Raw genomic sequence first — 13,424 nt, forward strand, 5'->3', positions numbered from 1 at the left:
TGACACAGAGAAATGTTGGTACCTAAAAAGAGCTATTCAAGGGCTGATTGACACCCAATAGATCATGGTACAAAGTCCAGATGCTCTAAATGTCAATCAAAATCTGCTGTCAGATCATAATAAAGCAAATATGCTCAAAGTGATATCCAGTTGTAAAGATGTTATAATATCCTTCAATCCAATCATTAAAATTAAAATTGATTCAGAAAAATCAACAAATGCTGTAGATTTCACAAAAGAAAAACCTATAGAAATGGAGGTGGTTATAACAAATCCTGAATCATCGAATATTCCCTTGGTGGTAGGAAAAGAGATTTCAGAAAATATTGGGTCAAGTCAAGTAAAGCCAAAACTCATTGTTCCTGGAAGATCCCCTAAACCTCTCTTAATCATAAAAGGAGCTCCTATAACTCCCATTGTTATTAAACCAGTGTCACAGTTGCCTATAGTTAATACTAAGGCAGTTCCTTGGAACTATGATCGCGTTGTGGTGATTCACAAGGGAAAGGAAGTGATTGAAGATGTGGATGAAGTAGGGGGATTAACTCGATCTGGAAGATGTTATGCCCCAATAGAGTTAAGAAAGAATAAACAAGGCAATGAAGAACGAATGGCGTTCAAGAATCCTGTTACTGATGAATAGGCTGAAGAATTCTTAAAGAAAATAAAATTTCTAGAATATTTTGTAGTAGAATAGTTGAAGAAGACACCAGTACAAATTTCTTTGTTATCTTTATTAATACATTCAGAAGAACACCGCAAGGCTATAATGATGATTCTTAACGAAGCATGTGTTCCCAGTGATATTAAAGTGAATCAGCTGGAAAAAGTTGTTGAAAGGATCCTTGAAATAAATAAGATTACTTTCTCAGACGATGAATTATCTGCGGAAGGGACTGGACATAATAAGGGTCTCTACATTACAGTGAAATGTGAGCATTCCATCGTCACTCGAGTGTTAATTGATAGAGGATCAGGCACTGACATTTGTCTTATGTCAACATTGCAAAAATTGAATGTTAATATAGAAAGAATCCGAACTAACAATGTATGCGTCAAAGGTTTTGACGGATCAAAAACTTTGCTATTGGTGAAATAGAACTTATATTGACAATTGGGCCTGTGGATTTTGCTATGGATTTACAATTGTTGAACATTGATACTTCATATAATATTTTATTGGGAAGGCCATGGATTCATAGGGCTAAAGCAGTCGCATCAACGTTGCATCAAATGGTCAAATTCGAATGTGACAGGCAAGAGATAGTTGTTCATGGTGAAGGAGACTTATCCATATATAAGGACTACTCTGTTTCATCCATCAAAGTAGATACGGCAAATGGAGTATTGATTCATCAAACTTCTGAGATAGTGGCTATTGAGCATATCCTCGAGGGAAATCTCATCACAAGACCACAATTATCCTCTGCATCTATTATGGTAGTGAATGAAATATTGGAGAATGGTTTTGAACTAGGGAAAGGTCTAAGGATGTTTTTTGCAAGGCAGGGTTCATCCAATAAACCTCCATAAGAAGCTTGGTACTTTTGGTTTGGGATACGTGCTCACTGCTGAAGATATAAAGAAGGCAAAAAAACATAAGAAAGAGTCATGGACATTTACCAAGCCGATACCGCCACTTCACGAATCTTTCATTAAAGCCAATGTTGTTGCGTCCTCTATGTTACCTGCTGCAGAGTCAGTGAATTATGATGATGCAGAGTTGATTGGCCTTTTCCAGAATATGTTCATTGAAGCTGATATGGTTTAAATTGGGGAAGGTACCAGCAATGCAGATGTGCAGTTTTTTGGCCCTGATGTCCAGCTTAACAATTGGGAGGCCACTCCTCTCCCTACTATGAAGGAGTCTTGGTAGTTTGTTTGTTTTTCTTTCAGTCTTGATAGCTTGTTTTTCTTTCTATAATTTGAATAATTTTAGGATAGTAATTCAGATCTTTACCTTGGTATTTTAGGTTAAAACTCTTTCTAGCTTTGTTTTTAATAAAGTGCAGTCTTCCTTTATTTTATTTTAAGTCTGATATTTATTTATTTTTCTATCATACAGTTCTTTCTATGCTGATTCTAATGATATGACATGCATGAAGAAGTGTCAACAAAATTTAAAAATACAATCTAATTATAAAATAATGAATAAAGAAGTTGAATATGATGAAGAAGAAGCATTCGAAGATATAACCAAAGATTTCAAACAGTTTGAGAATAAGTCAAACCCCAATTTGGAGGAAACTGAAGCGATCAATTTAGGAGATCATGAAAATATTAGGGAGATTAAGATAAGTGTACATGCTCAACCACAACAAAATAAAGCTATAATTGAAGCTTTGATTGAGTATAAAGACATCTTTGCATGGTCATATGATGATATGCCCGATTTGAGCACTGATTTGGTAGTTCACAAGTTGCCAATTGATCCTGCTTTCCCACCTGTCAAGCAAAAGTTAAGGAAGCTTAAAATCGACATGAGTGTAAAAAACAAAGAGGAGATCATGAAGCAACTTGAATCTAAATTTATTCGAGTGGCTCAATATCCTACTTGGTTAGCAAATATTGTCCCTATTTCAAAGAAGGATGGCAAAGTTCGGATGTGTGTTGATTAGCGTGATCTAAATAAAGCGAGTTCAAAAGATAGTTTTCCACTTCCTAATATTTATATTTTGTTGGACAATTATGCCAAACATGATCTTGTGTCTTTTGTGGATTGTTATGCGGGGTATCACCAGATTATTGTGGATCCAGAAGATGCAGAAAAACATCATTTATCACGTCATGGGGGACATATTGTTATCGAGTTATGCCGTTCGAACTAAAGAATGCTGGGGCAACTTATATGAGGGAAATGACTACAATGTTTCACGACATGATGCACAAGGAGATTGAAGTTTATGTTGACGACATGATCATTAAATCCAGAGAGCAGTCTGACCATGTCAAAGATCTTAGAAAATTCTTTGAAAAGCTTCGAATGTATAATCTCAAACTTAACCCAACGAATGTGTATTTGGAGTCCCGTCAGGAAAGCTTTTGGGGTTTATAGTCAATCGGCGTGGCATTGAATTAGATCCTTCAAAAATAAAAGCTATTCAAGATTTGCCTCCACCAAAGAATAAAACAGAGGTGATGAGCTTACGTGGAAGGTTGAATTATATTAGTAGATTCATTGCTCAGTATACGATAACCTGCGAGCCAATATTCAAGTTATTGAAGAAGAATTCTAAAGTTGAATGGACTGAAGAATGTCAAGAGGCATTTGACAAAATTAAGAGGTACTTGTCGAATCCGCCTATTTTAGTTCCTCTAGAGCCAGGCAGGCCCTTGATATTTTATGTCTGTGTTAGACAATTCTTTTGGCTGTTTATTGGGTCAACATGATGTCACTGGTAGAAAAGAACAGGCTATCTACTATCTTAGCAAAAAGTTTACCACTTATGAGGCTAAGTACACTCTTCTTGAGAAGACATGTTGCACTTTAACTTGGGTAGCCCAAAAGCTGAATCATTACTTGTCATCTTATACTACTTACCTCATCTCTCGTATGGATCCTTTAAAGTATATTTTTTAGAAGCCTATGCCCATAGACAGACTCGCCAAATGGCAGATGTTACTCACAGAGTTTGATATTTTTTATGTGACATGAATTGCAATGAAAGCTCAAGCTTTAGTGGATCATTTAGCTGAAAATCCTATTAATGAGGAGTATGAACCATTGAAGACTTATTTTTCAGATGAAGAGGTATTGTATGTTGATGAGTTTATTTCTTACGATTGCCATTCAGGCTGGAAATTATTCTTTGATGGAGATGCTAATGTAAAAGGAGTGCGGATAGGAGCAGTTCTTATTTCTGAATCAGGACAATATTATCCTTATTTCTGGGTTTGAGATTAGCTATTGACATAAGAATCTAAGAACTGTTAGTGTTAGGAGACTCAGATTTGTTAGTCCATCAAATCTAAGGAGATTGAGAGACTCGTGATTTAAAGCTCCTACCATATCGAGGTTGTTTACAAGATCTGTGTCAATGATTTGTATCAGTAAAGTTCAAACACATTCCTAGAGCTCATAATGAGATATCTGATGCTTTGGCGACCTTATCTTCGATGCTTTAACATCCCATCAAAACTTATATTGGCCCTTTGCATATACAGATTCATGACCAACATGCATATTGCAATGTGGTTGAGGAAGAACTTGATGGGGAGCCGTGGTTCCATGATATCAAAGAATATATTCAGATTAAAAAATATCCTATACATGCCGATGGTAACCAAAAGAGAACCATTCGACGTTTATCTAGTGGATTTTTCCTAAGTAGAGGAATCTTGTATAAGAGGACTCCTGAGTTGGGACTTTTGAGGTGTGTAGATGCTAAAGAAGCTTCAAAACTTATGACTGAAGTACATTCTGGGATTTGTGGACCCCACATAAGTGGGTATGTTTTGGCAAAGAAAATAATCTGAGTAGGTTATTATTAGCTCACCATGGAGCGAGATTCGATCAGTTTTATTCGTAAATGTCATGAATGTCAAGTACACGGGGACTTGATACATTCCCCTCTATCTGAGTTGCATAAAATGACTGCTCCATGACCTTTTGTAGCTTGGAAAATGGGCGTAATTGGATCAATTGAACCGAAGGCCTCGAATGGACATAGGTTCATCTTGGTAGCCATTGATTATTTTAAGAAGTGGGTGGAAGCAACGACTTTCAAGTCAGTGACCAAGAAAGCAGTAGTTGATTTGATTCATTCCAACATCATTTGTCGGTTTGTCATTCCAAAGATAATTATCGCGAATAATGCTGCAAATCTCAATAGTCATTTGATGGAATAAGTGTGTCAACAATTTAAGATTATGCATCAAAATTTAACTCCTTATCGCCCAAAGGCAAACGGAGTTGTGGAAGCTGCCAACAAGAACTTAAAGAAAATACTCCGCAAGATGGCGCAGGGTTCCCGACAATGGCATGAAAAGTTACATTTTGCTTTGTTGGGTTATCGTACTACAGTTCAGACTTCAATTGGTGCAACTTCTTACTTGTTATTGTACAGAACTGAAGCAGTTATACCTACGGAGATTAAGATTCCATCTCTTCGAGTAGTTATGGAAGCTAAAATCGATGATGACCAATGGGTGAAGACTCGTTTAGAGCAATTAAGCTTGATTGATGAAAAAATATTGACGTCAGTATGTCATGGACAACTATACTAGAAGAGAATGACACGAGCATATAATAAAAAGGTGCGTCACAGACATTTTGAAGTTGGTCAGTTAGTACTAAGACGCATCCTACCCCATCAAATTAAAGTTAAAGGCAAATTTTCTCCTAATTGGCATGGACCATTCATGGTGGAGAAAGTGTTACCCAATGGCGCGTTATATATGACTGATGTAGAAGGCAAAATGGAAGGAATGCCGGTCAATGCTGATGCAATTAAAAGATGTTATGTATGATATTCATATATAATTATGTTATGTATGTTTTGTACTTACATTTTAAAAGATTTAAATGATGAAGGCATTTTGTTCTACTATCCGAATTATATATCAACTTTTGCTTACCCTTTTGAGTTTTTATCTTTCTTCGTACCCCTCTTTTGGAATCAAATGAAAGTCAAAAATTTGAAAAAGTTAAAAAATAAATAAAAATAATAATAATAATAATAATAGTTGAAAAAAAAGAGAGTTGCAAAAAAAAAAGAGAAAGAATCAAAGAAAAGAAAAACAAGAGAACCAAAGGTCGAATAAAAAAAAATAAAAAAAATAAAAAAAGGCCAAAGAATGATTTTCATAAACTACGTTTGATTTGATTCTTACTATGACAAGATACATAGGCAGCCCTACTCCGGGGTTCGGTCCAACCAAAAGAAAATTTAAATTACCCAGAATGAAAGAAAACTGGGGCAAAGTTTATTTTTCTTAAAAGAATCGATTCCAAAAGTTGAATGTTTTACCCAATGTTGTGTAAATTTTGAGTCTCATGCCGACCTTTCTCTATAACCCAGTCCAAAAGCCAAATTACAACCAAAGAAAGACCTTCAGATCAATCTTTGAGAATGTCAAGGCTAAACATGTTATGGGTGCGTGATATTTCATATTTTTGTGTAAAAAAAATGATGAAAAATGAAAATGAGAGAGTCTTATTGGTGAAAACCTTTTCAGGCACCATAAGGCGACTGTAAGAAGAAAAAGAAATGAAAATAAGATAGACTTGTTGGCAAAAACTCATTGAGGTGCCACTAGCCGAAGAAGAGTTGTTATCCAGAAGGAACAAGTTCAAGAATAACTTAATTTAAAGCTCAATAAGTGGACAAAAGTAAAAATGATTAGTGTGGGTAGATCTGGTTGTTTGATTGAAAAATGCATGTCATAATCACCAGAATTGGTTTCCACATTCAGATAAGTTTTCCTTTTTGTTTTGAAAAAGAGATGCCTATTGTCCTTTTCTTTTTCTTTTTCTTTTTGATTTTTGATTTTTTTATCCTTGTCATCAAACAAAAATTTTTGTTGTCTTTTGTGTGTTTTTTAGTCAAATTCACATCAGGTCAAGTGAGAAAGGACTCCAAACTTACTACCAACTTCTTCAATGGTACAAGGCAAGACAAAGGGTCAATGCATAAGGACAACACTTCAAAGTATAATAAAATACTCAGAATGATCGTGATTTGACAATTTTTACTCGTTGAAAGGTAAAAGGTGTATGGAATGTTAAATTTTGAGATATTATACAAGAAAAATGTGTTTTGAGTTGAGAGTCTCAGTAATCAGAATTTTAAGTCAGAAGTATGACAAGTCAATGGGAATCAATCAAGGAATGAAAAAAGAGTTGAGCATGGAAAATGCAAGAGCCGATACTTCAAAAGTCAAGTGCCACAAACCAACCACCACATGTTTTAAAACTCACAATTTTTCTTTGTTTGAAACAGAGATGGAATGTTTTTTTTCATATAAAAGGATGCAATTTTACACTTCCATCAACGCAAGAAGCGTGATTACAGCATACAATGCTGGATCTCAGTTGTGGACCCTCCTAAAGAATGGGAATTTACTTAAGTCCAGGAGCCCGCCTGAAGAACATGGTGAAGAAATTGTAAGTCCAGGTGCCCGCCTGAAGAATAGGGTCAAGAAATTGTAAGCTAGGAGCCCGCCTGAAGAACGGGGTGAAGAAATTATAAGCCAGGAGCTCGCCTGAAAAACAGGATGAAGAAATTGTAAGTCAGGAGCCCGCCTGAAGAAGAGGGTGAAGAAAAAAAAGAAGTTCAGGAGCCCGCCTGAAGAACAGAGTGAAGAAATTGTAAGTTCAAGAGCTCGCCTGAAGAACAGGGTGAAGAAAAGAGAAAGTCCAGGAGACCACCTGAAGAATAAGGTGAAGAAATTGTAAGTCTAGGAGCCCACCTGAAGAACATGGTGAAGAAATTATAAGTCCAAGAGCTCGCCTGAAGAACAGGGTGAAGAAATTATAAGTCCAGGAGCTCGCCTGAAGAACAGGGTGAAGAAAAGAGAAAGCCCAGGAGACCACCTGAAGAATAAGGTGAAGAGATTGTAAGTCTAGGAGCCCACCTGAAGAACATGGTGAAGAAATTATAAGTCCAGGAGCTCGCCTGAAGAACAGGGTGAAGAAATTGTAAGTTCAAGAGCCCGCTTGAAGAACAGGGTGAAGAAAAAATAAAGTTCAGGAGTCCGCCTGAAGAACAGGGTGAAGAAATAGTAAGTCCAAGAGCCTGCCTGAAAAACAGGGTGAAGAAATTGTAAGTCCAGGAGTTCGCCTGAAGAACAGGGTGAAGAAAAAGGAAGTCCAAGAGCCTGCCTAAAGAACAGGGTAAAGAAAATCAAGTTCAGGAGTCCTTCTGAAGAACACGGCGAAGGAAAAGCAAGTCAGGATCCAGCCTGAAGAATGAGGTGAATTTTCAAGTCCATGCCGGAAGAAAATCTGAAGAATAAACCAATTATCATGTTTCCCTTTAATGCCAAAAGCCAACGAGGAGGAATATTTCGCATATCAAGTTCAACTCAAAATAGTGACTATCTCACCATTTGAGAAGTCATGAAGATTCAAGTCAAGATTCCAAAAAAGCAGCATAGATAAGATCTTTCACTTGTATCTTTATTTTATTTTTGTTATTCATTTGAATGTAAAAGGTTGAAGTCGTTAACCGGAAACTCGACGGAATCTCATTCGACTTTTAACTCTTTCTCTCATTATGTTACCTTTGAACTACTTGTGACCTGATTTTCTTATAACCCGGGATAGGTAGGATGTTCAAAACAAGGACTCGGTCATATTTTTCCTTTTATTTTAATTTAAGTTTATTTTATTCTTAATTTTTAAATAATTGGATGATCAAAAATCATATCTTGTTTACTTCTTTGTATGAAAACTCTTCAAGATTTCACACCAAGAGAGGCAAAAATGTAGACACGTGATTTTTTATCTTCCTTAAATTTTAAATTGCTTATCAATATTAAAAATTTATACTTATATTTAATCTGATATATTTTTATTCTTATTTTATTTTCATAATTTTTAGTTAAAAATAGATAACTAAATAAAGTTATTTTTGAGATATTTTATTTTTATTTTATTTTACTCTAATTCTAAAAATAATGCAAAAATTAAAATATATATATTTCCTATTAAATTTTAAATAAATAAATAATTTTAATATTGTCTTAATTATATTTATTTAAGGTTATTTATAATTTTTATTGTATTTTTCTTAAAAATATAAAATTAATTAGTTATATTTATATTTATTATTATTATCATTCCATTATCTTATTTATTTATTCATTTACTTTTATTTATTATTATTAAATTTTTAAAAAAAAGAGAATAGAATTTATTTTTAAATTTCAAATTTTCTCCCTCTCCTTATGTGATGATTAACCGTTCCTCAAAAAGTCCTTTTATTTAAGGACTCTCACCCTAGCAAAACAAAGGCCGTACATCTACACCTACAGACATCAGACACTGATAAAAACCGTTCCTCAAAAAGTCCTTTTATTCAAGGACTCTCATCCTAGAGAAACAAAGGCCGTACATCTACTCCTATAGACATCAGACACTGATAAAAACAAGAATCGGACAATGAAAAACATCAAAATCAGAGGGAAAAAAAAAAGGGAATAAAGGGAAAAGTCAGATAAAAAGAGAGAAAAGAGTGTAAAGTTGAATTCGGATTCCGTTTAAGTTTTTAGTGCCGATTGTTTCTTGCATTATTATTCAGTTCGAATAATTACATGTTCTTTTTCAATCTTGAACCATTTTATGTTGTAAGTTTACTGGACAATATGAACAAAAAATATTCTAATAATTTTATGCGTTATTCAATCTGTAGTTGAACAATTATATGAATCGCTGTTAATATATGTTATGCAATTGTGTTATTTAATATTGATACATTTTCACATTAATATGCACAAATTTACTGTACACATATAGTGACACACAATAGAGAAAAAATTACATTGAAATATCGAAATACTTTCTGATGTTTTTCCCTTTTATCATACATTGTTAAAACATACAACATACACATCTGCACTTACATATACCCGCACAGTAAAAGAAACAGAAAAATGAAAAGGAGAAAACCAGTGAAGAGGGAAAAGATCGAGGAAAGGAAAAAAATCAGTGATCGAGAGAGATCGGTGAACGGAGGGAACCAACCGGCTAGTTTTGAGTTTTTCGGTGGAAAACCTGTCGGACTCAACGAAACCTCACCGGAAAATACCTCAATCGCCTCCGCTCTTCTCTCTTTCTCACGTCATCGACTGGCGAAACCGGCGAAATCAGCGCCGCCTCCCCTCCCTTCTTTCCCCTCTCCAGCGGCGGATTTGGCCAGAACCGCCATTTCTGGCGAATCCAGCGCTGCCTACCCCCTTCCATTTTCCCGTCGAATCAGCTACCAATGATGAGAAGAATCTCGTCTGAAAACTATCACCCCGTCAAAACCAACCCATTTTTTGGTCTATTCAGGTCGATTCTCGCCGAAATCGTCACTGATGGACCCCCTTTTGCTCCAGATCCGGCGAGGATCACCAGATCCAACCTTGCCTCGCCGGAAAATCCATCAAATTCGGCCACCGCCACTGGTTCCCCCATCCTCTCTCTATTTTTTCGTAATTTTCGGCCCAACCATGGCCATTGTCGGAACAAATAGCTCTGTCACTACCAACGTTGAATTTATGAAACTGATATGAAGTGTATTTCTGTTTATATGCTTAAATTTTATGAATTGTTTATTTTAGGATTTATATTTAAGTTGACTTACTTGATTTGATTTTAATAAAAATATATTAATTTGAGATTATAATAAAAATTAGAAATAAGGATAATTAGTTTTTTTTGGTGTGTATATTTATATTATTATTATTATTATTATTATTATTATTATTATTATTATTATTTTTAGTTTATTTTATTTTTATTTTATTTATTTTATTTTATTTTATTTTATTTTTATTTTTATCACTAATTAAGGTTAATAATTCTTTGTAGATTAATATCTTTTAAAAAGAATATTGTTAAATTTTTATTAATAAGTTTAAATGGCATTTTTGAATAAATAAAATTGTTTTCAAGTCTGTTGCAAACCAACGTCTTTAATGCTAAACAAATTTTACGTACGATTAAAATTTTCGCCTCAATTAAGAATGCGGCGTACGCATCTTTGGGAGACATTTTAAAATTCAAAGATGCAATAATGTACCTTGAAAAATATTTTCTAAAATTAAATTTCATCGGTTTATTTAATATAAAATAATAGACAAGTTTTAGTATAATAAAAATGAGCGAATGAAGGCCTTCAAACATAATTTATTAAAATAGTTTAAACTAAGATAAGTCGATAAAGCGAACGTGCTAGAACCACGGGACTCGAGGGGTGCCTCACACCTTCCCCTCGGTCAACAGAACTCCTTACCCGGTCTTCTGTTTTCGCAGACCATAATAAAGAGGCATTTTCTTTTGATTAGGGATTTGAAAAGGTGACTTGAAACACCATAACTCAATTTCAAGTGACGACTCTGTTAATAAACTAATCTCTATTCAATATCCTTACTTTAATTGGAAAAATCCTTCGACTCCGACCCTCGGGCGAAAAAGGAGTGTGACATTGAGAAATCAAAGGGCCCTAAGTAGTTTATCGGGCCATTTGACATCGAAATGTTTTCAAATTATTTATTTGAAATTAGTTTGATTTGAAGTTGAGTTTTTGTTTGAAGATACAATTTAAATTTTTTTAAAAATTTATTTTTCTTATAAAACCTCACAGCTTGTGAAGTATTCGATGCCCCAATACATATGGAAGACATAAAGAAGAGAATGAAATGTTGACCACTTATATATGATTTTGTACATTTCAACGACTGATATGATATGATATGTTCAAATCATTCTATTTAGTGCTTACAATTGATTTTGAAGTGAGTAATTATGCTACACTTATGATTCTGTTGGTAGTTGCCTTACAGATCCTATAAAAGGAAATGAAGGACCTGATCTGACAGAAATACCACAACAAAATAATGTGCCATAAGAAAAAAAAATCATGTTATTAGAAATGGCTGGATAATATGATTAGTAGATCAAACTTATCTTTATACTAGTGAAGTGTACCTGTTTTGTACGTGTGTCTCACGATAAATAAAATTATTAAAAAATAGTCATCCATGTTAAAATTTTATATCTATTTAAATCATATAAACTAATATATATTTCAAATACTTTGACATGCAATTATCTATAAAGAATAGATGATAATTTATTATTGTAAACTTCAAGTTTATACTAAAATTTGAGAAAATTTACCTCAAGTCACAAGAAAATCTATCTCTTTAATTGTAGATACTATAACAATTGTCTATCAAGAATTCATCATTGAAAACTTCAGCAATATATCAAAAAAATTTAAAAACTTACCTCAAATCATAAATTACTTACCTCAAATCATAAATAAATTTAGCTCTTTAATCATAAATATTACCGTGACAACCGTAACGAAATAGAAATCTAAAATTAAAAGACTTTTTATACAAAAGTAGAGGATTCATAAACCAAAAAGGACACTAATTAATATTTTAGAAATATTTCATATATTCATATACTTTAATAATTATTTTCCATAAAAATAATTTTCGGACCTCAAAAAACTAACCTTTTTCATAGATTTAAGAAAATTCAGTAGTTTGCCTACATTAAAAAAATAATATTTTTCATAAATGTAGGAACAAACGTACAAAACATTAAGAATACAAACCTTTTCTTATAAAAATAGGAAAAATCAACAAGTTTTACGCCTAACAAACTTCTTCTCTATTTATTTTTAATATATTTATTATAGTTAATACTCAATATTATAAAATATAAAAATATAATAATTGAAATAAAAAAGTGAAAAGACAATTTTGTTTATTACGAAGACTTTTAATGAAGGGCAAAAAGCTCAAATCAATTTTTTAAGGATCTTTACACATTTAATATATTATAGAATAGATTATTTATCCTTGTGGACATATACATAGGTCAAAATTTCACCATATACGTGCGTGTTTTATTGGATTGTGGTCTTTGGACTACGAGGAGGTACATGATGTATTGAAATAATAAGTTCCGATGGGGGGAGGGGGAACAGGCTTAAGACAACCAGTAATTTAGGTGTTCACTAAATAAAACCTTACAAGTTCGGGGTGGTCTTTAAAACTTCTCTTTAAAAATTTACAAAAAGAAAGAGCTATCTAATTTTTACAAGAAATATTTTAGAACTTTGAATTAAACAACTCAAACTTCATATTAATAATTAATGTTTTAGCAATAACATCTAAGTTAATATATTGCAAACAAATGACCAACATCTTACTAACTAGAATGAATCTTTTATTACTAATTATATTATATATGAAGTTAAAGGTCATTTGTCTTTTAAAAATATTACAACAAAAATAATCAATATACAACAAAAAAAACAACAACTATAAATTATTATAATATTATTTTGTGTGTATATTTATATATTTATCAAGTTAAGTTTTGATAAAAGTGTATTGAGTAAATACATCTTTTCCCCCTTGAACTTGTCCTCCAGACTCACTTTAACACTTAAACTTAACTTTTGTTTATTTCCCCCCCTTAACATCTTTAAAGTGTATTAAATTTCACCCCTACAGCTGATGTGGAAAAAAAAAGCGAGTGAGTTGTTCTTTTTTTTAAAAAGGTCCATTTTATTGTGTTATATATATATATATATATAACATTAAAAGAAAATGAGAAAATCAAGAAAAGGCATCTTCTTCATCACTCCCCTTCTCCACCCCACCCCACCCCACCCCACCCCAACACTCTATTTCTTCATCTTCTTCGTACCCCCACCCCGTTTCTTTGCAATATCTTCTTCCTATCAAGTCCTAAT

At 33.3% G+C, this 13,424-nt stretch overlaps 1 pseudogene; it reads left to right on the top strand.

The window, feature by feature from the left end:
- Positions 1-2,384: 2,384 nt before the first annotated feature.
- The window catches only part of LOC124897195, a 48,842-nt pseudogene continuing 37,802 nt past the window's right edge, over positions 2,385-13,424 (top strand).

This window comes from Capsicum annuum, chromosome 1 (assembly GCF_002878395.1).
Source record: "Capsicum annuum cultivar UCD-10X-F1 chromosome 1, UCD10Xv1.1, whole genome shotgun sequence".
In the NCBI taxonomy this organism is placed as follows: domain Eukaryota; kingdom Viridiplantae; phylum Streptophyta; class Magnoliopsida; order Solanales; family Solanaceae; genus Capsicum; species Capsicum annuum.